Here is a 7,561-nt window from a genome sequence, read left to right on the forward strand (position 1 = left end):
AGAGGAGTCAAGGTAGACAAGTAGAAATGAGCAGCCTTAGAGTTAACTTAGTGCGGCTTTTCAGTCAAATGAAAAAACAGGAGCCAATCACACCAAATTTGTTTACGTGAAAGAGAAAAATAACCACATCCAAAAATGCGTCCAAATCATATTCTCAAACAATCACGAGATTCCTCTGTCCGATATTGTTTGTGCGCATAGTTGTTTGACTTTGAGAGGGCGGGACTCTGTGGAGAGCGAAGTGAACTAGGCGCGGCCAAGCGGAGACCCATCCATCTATCACACGTGTAGACAAAGGGGGGACTCCACAACACAGAGCTTGATGTGCCCCTCTCAAACTTTTTTCCACGGACGCACGGGAACGCGCGCACAGCAAACCAGCCCAGGTGAGTTGCCTCCGACCGGGATGCTGCAATCGCTTGCCCCGTCTCTGGAGTGACTTGGTTTGAGTGTGTTTCCAGTGAAAAGTTGCGGCTGTACTTGGTGCGTCAGCGCTCAAAACTTGAGCACAAAGCAGGAGGGAGAGGACGAGAGACATAGAGAAATCAAGGCAAGAGAGAGAGAGCGCGAGAGGAGCGGTCCCCTTTTCCTTTGTCTTTGAGGAGAGAACTTGAGGGGATGCTCAAAGACGCATCTTCATAACGCTCACTCATAGCAAACTTGTTCTGCTTCTCAAAGTGTTATGTCTGGGATTTTAATGGATGTGAGATGGAGTAAGTGCTGGTGCCGTGTTTTTGTCTCCCGGGGATGTTGCGACACGCAAAACAAAGCCTGTCAGAAGTTTGCAAGGGAAGGACGCTTTACGCACGCACGCAGGAAAAACAAAAAAAGTGACTGGATTAGTTCATGTAAATAGTTGAATGTAGTCTCGTGTATAGAGATTTTTTATTATGATTTTTTTCATAAGTTGCGTTTTTGTTTTTGAGAAGTTGGCGCTGCACTGAGGAAATTCTCTACAATGCAATCAGGTGTAAAGTCTGCAAGAAACAAGCCAGTGAGTCACAATCAAACTTTTCTAATGCTGTATTTGAAGGGCAAGAACGATGTTGCCAGACGAAAAGAAAAAATAAATGCGTTCGTAGAATCCTTAAGAAAGTTGCTGCGGTGCGTTGAAAACAGATCAACAGGTATAAGTCGCTGCAGCGCGTCTTTGTTACTGTAAAGGTTCCTTTGTTCTCAGCCTCATACGAAGAAGAGCGACTGAAAAGAGCGCAAATCCACTTGGAAATGTCCCATTTGATTTTCTTCACTTCATAGGACATTTTTTTTTGCTAATATTGATATTTCAGTTTAGGTTATTTAAGAATAAACACATTACTTTGCATCTTAAAAATGATACTCACCAACTGGAGTTTTACTTGTCAGGACCAAAACACAGCAGCATTTAATGGGGCTTTGTACACACAACACAACACACACTCAAACAAACAAACAAACAAACAAACAAACAAACGAAGAAAAAGGAACCCAGTATTTAAATATAGTTTGTCCAAACTATTTGAAGTGGTACATTCATCAGTGTTGTACTTTTAAACGGTCTGATATTAACTATTAATCTGTAATGAAGAATAAAAACTGATTTAACCAGATGACTTTGAATAAGTTTGACCAAACTTACTGAAGTTCTTTGTTCTGCTTTATTAATGTGATTAAAAAAAACTTCTTTAAATCAATCATTTCTGTTGTTTTGATAGTTGTTTGCTGTTGAAAAAAAACAAACAAACAAAAAAAAACAGTATAACTTTAAAGCTAGGGATTTCCTTACACGATATTCTCAGAAGTTACATACTATATGTCATGTTACTGTAGATTTAAAATGTATTCTTGAAAATAACTAAGATAAACAACTTTGAATTTCAGTGTTCATATCTAAATGAGGTAAAAAGTGCCAGTGCTCCATATTGAAATTAAATAGGCTACTGCTGTTTTTGTTTGTCAGTCTTATTTCTTTTCCACGAGCTAGAAAAAAAAAGTAAAAACTGGAATTTAAAATAGAAATACAACATGAAACACAGTACATTTGTAAGTTACTGTTTAATTTACAACAAAGCCATCTTACTGTTTTATGGGACTGATTTCTCACCAGTTTAACATTAAATTTTGTGTAAAAAAAAAACCCAAACTGTAATAGTTATTGGATAATTCTTGACAATGGGCTACTCTTTTACAAAAAAATACTTTACAGTTTACAGAGCAAAACTTTGATTTAGTTGCTACAGTATGTTTAATCTGTTTCTCGATTCCTCTTTGCCCTTAGGTGGAATTATCGAGCAAGGCGTCTCCTGTGGAAGGTCAAGAAAATGGGCAAAAACAATATACTGAAACAATACGAAGATGCCACAGGATCACCTATCAGACGACGCTTTAAGATGGAGAGGAGGATTAAGAGACTGTGCAGGTTCTTTTTGGGGAGAAGGTAAAGACTTATCTCAGGTTGGATTTAAACTTTTGCAACAGCGGTGCCAGTTGGATTGCGTTTTAGGGCACACGTGAAAATCCCAAACTCATGGAGACACTTTAAGGATTATCCGAATTCATGGTAAATCTCTCCGCAAGACACATCTTGAGCCAGAGTCTCTGGGATAGCAGGATATTGCACTTCTGATCCTCCTCGGCCCTCGGCACGGGTAGGTGATATTACTTTTGAGTGGGCTCTGGCAGTTGTCCAGCTGCTTGTTTCCTCTCTCGTGTCAGCCAAACAAACACACAAAAGACAGGTAATGAAAAGTTGCCTAGTATTACTGAGGATAAAGAATAAAAATTACCATTCAGATACTGTTCAAGAATGAGGCCGTGGTAAAGACATTGTCATCTCACATGCTGTAATTTACAGATTACAAATGTACCATTAGCCTGTCAACAGCTTGTCCACCATAGTTATTCTATCTAGAAACAAGAACCACTGAAGCAATTAAGGCAAACTGCTAAAACAAACCAAGGACTTATTTTTTCTTCTTTATTTTCATCGAAATGGGAGACTAAGGAAGGCCTGGAGCAGAATTAGGCTCTGATAGAATGAAAAGGTTCAGCAAAAAGTTTTTACAATATTACAGTATTGACATAAAATTCAATCCAGAAATATTCATTCTGCTGCAAAATACCATAATATATTCATTACTACAGGTAAAATAAATAAATAGACCCTTTATATTACATGTATTGATTGTTTTTATATATCCGCTTAGGCAAATTTTATTTCTTATACATTAGCATAGGTATAATAAGCTTATATTATTTGGTTAGTCAGGCTGTCTGTTCCAGCAGTCAACCCACAGTCAGCTGCTAAACAGACATCCTCCGTGAAGCTCGATGACTGCATATTCATAAATGTTTCACCATCTGAAATTGTGTTCCAGGGGCCAAACAAATTCAGACTGTCTGTGCTTTAAGCAAACAGAAATAATATTACCCAACATCACCAAATTTGTTTCTTTTTTGTAAGTTAGGCTAACTGCCAAGCAGTATTCAGAAACAGATGGGGGAGGGGCAGGGCTCCTTCATTTTATCCATTATGCTACCCGAGATAGCTCTGGCCACTTTCTCATGAAAAAGACTTTTTCGTTGCATTGACAACGTGACAACATTTTTGTGATTGTGAAAATGTAATGTTTTCAACCTTTAATGCTGCCAGCAACCCACACCTTCTCTAAAATTTGTAGTAAAATAAAAAGAATAACCAGAAGTCATGGTTTCTTATTTTGTTGTCTAAATTCAGCTAACTCAGATGAACTCTGTGTTCAATGTTTTGACTGGTTACATTTCCAAATGTGCTGTATTAGCAGTGGATCAACTCTGCAAGAATTTGGAGGGAAAATTTTCCTTTTCCATTGATTTAAAGTTCTATTTACAAGATGTCAGAGAAAGCGCTGGAGTGAGCTGCAATGTATTCTAGCTCCTAGAGGCATAGATTAACACAGGACTGCCCCTCTCCCACCTGTTGCTGTGCCCTGCTGGTCAGCTGCCAGAATGAAGCCATCTGTACTTTTACAATGCTTACAAGAAAGAAAAAATTGACTCTTTCAAAAATATTTTCAGTCGGGAAAACCACCGACACGAAGACATCACATTTATTAAGATAACGACCAGAGTATCAAACCTCACTCATATCAGCTTCTTGTGCGTATGTGACTATAAAGTTTCACATTTTAGAAAGATACATTATGCACTATAAACACTTGGAAGCAACTATTGACTTTTTCTTAATTTTATGTAGCAGAAGCAAAATTACAAAATAAAAAATGGTTAAAGATGAGATGACCATAGGTGTAATAAGTTATACAATTTCAACAGCAGTTGGAATATTTCTTACTTTTTCTCATTCGAAAGCAGAAATTTGGTGATGTTCGACATTTTTGTTTTTAATCCCTATAATAACTTAATGAAACCAGGATAGTTTCACTCAAAATTGAAAATCTCATTCTGGCCTTGCCTACTTCATGTGACATCCAGCGGTTCAGTTTCATAAGGGGGAACATGAGACCAATTTCATAACCTTGCGTTAGATGTCTGCAACACAGTTGTGTGGAACCAAGCAGCTCTCTAAAGATGCATGACTTCATCTGAGTGCGAGTGTGGGATTCAGCCCTTTCTCTCGCTCCCTCTGTGGAGGTCTTTATCAGTGATGTCATTGGGAGCCAATTACAACTTACAACCGTTTTCGTCATCATCCGAGCTCCGCCCCCCAGCCCCCTCAAACCAGCTACTCCTGCGTGACAACCCACATGGTCCTGCAGCATCACATTTTCACCATGCATTTCTCTGCAGCGCCGAGGCACAGATACAACTGGAGCACGGCCTGTAGCGAAGGACTCGGATGTAAATAGTTCAGAAATGACTGAGTTAGTAGGGAGGACATCTTTTCACCTGGATTTAATTAGTAGTAAACTACACACACGGATGAATGTGAATGAGCAAACGGTCACCCAGACAACACAGAGGTTTTGTGTTTGTGTGTATAGCATCCATGGAGAGTGTTGGTTTACAGTGGGTTTTAGTCTGAGTTGGATTATTACAGTGCCTCATGAAAACATCCGTACCACTTGAATCATTTCAAATATTTCACCTTAGAACCACACACTTCAATGTATTTCATCAGGATTTTGTTTTAAGCCAACGCTTACTGTTACTGTTTAAACTTTACTTTTTATAACATAAAGTTACCTAATCTTTAAAGTGCAATCATTAATACTTTTATAACAAATTTATATGAGTAATGATTTCTTGGTTAATGTCAAGTTGTCATAACAAAGAGATTTTGAATCATGTCAACTTTGTACTAAAAGTGTCATAATTTACCGAATGACACTTTATGACAACAGTCATAAATATTCATGAAGGCTTATTCATGTTCATGACAGGTGTTATGTCATGTTTATGACAGTATCATGTCAGTCTTATTCACCCCCTTCAAATAAAGTGTTACCAAGAAAAGCATCCCCACTGCATGATCATGTTTTACCATGTGTTCAGGTTGAGGTCCAGTGTTAGTTTTCTACATCACAGAGTTTTGCATGTTGGCCAAAGACTCCATGTTGGGTCTTTCTCAGTGGAGCGCCTTCTCCCACACATTGGGCAAAAATTGCCCCCAGAACGTTGGATCTCTTCAGCTCCTCCAATGTTCCAGCAAATCTCTCTTAGCTGCTTGTCTTTTTAATGCTCTCGTTGATTGACCTGTAAGTTCATGTCATGGTAGGTTTGCAGATGAGTCATACTTCCCTGAAGTACAGAAATGTTCTGTAACAAAACCTTCCAGGCCTTTTCAGAACAGACGTCTTCATATGACATTTTCATTTATGTCAGGGGTGTCCAAAGTCGGTCCTCGAGGGCCGGCATCCTGCATGTTTTAGTTCTCTCCCAGGGTTTAGCACACCTGCATCAAATGATGACTCGTTATAAGGCCTAAGGAGAACGTTAACTTGCTAAGGAGGTTGTTACTACCACTAGGGAGAGGACTAAAACATGCAGGATGCCGGCCCTCGAGGACCAACTTTGGGCACCCGTGATGGATGTGGATATTTTTGGCTTCGATTACAATTTTAAAATTATTAACTGATGTATGTATACGTATACATTTCCATTGTTGCTTTAAAATCTATTTATGTCCTCTATTAAACAGCAAGTGTTATGACCTGCAGTGCGACATTTACCTGCATCCCGCTGCTGTTGAGCCACAGAACCTGGAAATGATTGAATTAGAGAAAAACCAGGTCAGTCAACTCTGTGACACACAGGTGAGACAGTTTCAGGTCAGTGGAAGAGGGAGATTCCACATGAGTCATGATGTTCATTAGATGACAACACAAGCTCACACATAGTCAGAGAAGTGTAACGTCTCCATCTGTCATTTGGCTTGATTTTTGTCTTTTGGCATGAAGGTGATTTGAAATGTTTTCACTGCGCTGAGACATTCTTGAAAAGTGTGAAAAGTATATGTAATGTGCTCTCAGCTCTTCCCAGGTCTGAATAAGTATAAAACCTTGAACCAAAGGAACTTTTTATTTCATCTACGTTGACTCTTGTGGTCAACAATGTACTCATCACCACTGGTGTTTTTAGATGGGTCTTTGAGAACCCTACGTCCTTGTTTTTGTCTTTGAGTGTTGGTCCATGTTTCCTTGAGCTATAATGTAAGGAATTGGAGTTGTCATTGTAACACCAATGTGTGCATTATTGCAATTGCAAAGGATTGCATCGATGGAATGTTTGGTAAGCTACTAACCTTCAGCTGCCATACGTTCAACTCTGCATTCCAAAAATATTTTCAGCCAGTCGGGAGGACTTTATGCCAAAACCTATAAATAAGAATTTTGTTACTGAAAGCAAAAGCACACGTAGAAGCATTTGACATTTTGGGAAGTGTTGAAGCTTTCTGGAACTGAACAAAATACTGCCTGTGCTTATTTGACATGTTCCTTTTTTTTTTTTTTTTTAGGAATAATTGTATGTGTATCTAAACTAATTATTTAATTAAGGTTAATTATTTTAGATTTGACTCATTGCAAGTAATCCAGTTTTCCACAGATGAAGCTGTCTTCTCTCAAATTAAAATCTGCATTTATTTTAGATGATAAACCTCCTGCAGAAAACAAAGAACAAAGCCAAAAAGCAAAAAAAAAAAAAAGAAGAAAAAAAGAACATTTTAGGATACCTGATTATGATTAAAGCCTCGGTACTGAACTTGCTACAACATAGTGTCTCTAACTGTGTGCCAAGTTCCTGTGTGTGCATTCTAATTACTCTGCTTATCAGTAATGCTTTCATGACATAAATTGCAGCTTTCCTAACATTTGTCATGCTCCATCTGCTTTATGTGAGCTGAAATCAACTCATTTGTGTATGCCATTGAAGGCTGCACATCCACACCTAATTTTTCACTTCATAGGCTTTGCATTCTTGGTTTGCATAAAACTAAAACTTGTAGATACTGGATGTACCGGTATGTAGAGTGTATGTTGTTCTTAATTACCACACTTGCCCAATGTTGGAATCAGTGCATCGGGGAGGGAACGTCTGTACTAACTATCTGTGGAGGGTTGTTATTTATTTATATATATATATATAT

At 38.4% G+C, this 7,561-nt stretch overlaps 1 long non-coding RNA gene across 2 annotated transcripts in view; it reads left to right on the top strand.

The window, feature by feature from the left end:
* Window positions 1–269: 269 nt before the first annotated feature.
* The window catches only part of LOC107833453 (uncharacterized), a 107,962-nt gene continuing 100,670 nt past the window's right edge, over window positions 270–7,561 (top strand). The window contains exons 1-2 of one of the 2 annotated variants that reach the window (XR_001659307.1): window positions 270–386; window positions 2,258–2,627. This is a non-coding gene — a long non-coding RNA (uncharacterized LOC107833453). Of the gene's footprint in view, window positions 387–424; window positions 995–2,257; window positions 2,628–7,561 lie in introns of those variants that run through there. The other variant, XR_001659366.1, reaches the window with a different exon arrangement.

The sequence above is a fragment of the Poecilia formosa genome, unplaced genomic scaffold (genome assembly GCF_000485575.1).
Source record: "Poecilia formosa unplaced genomic scaffold, Poecilia_formosa-5.1.2 Scaffold0, whole genome shotgun sequence".
Lineage (NCBI taxonomy): Eukaryota > Metazoa > Chordata > Actinopteri > Cyprinodontiformes > Poeciliidae > Poecilia > Poecilia formosa.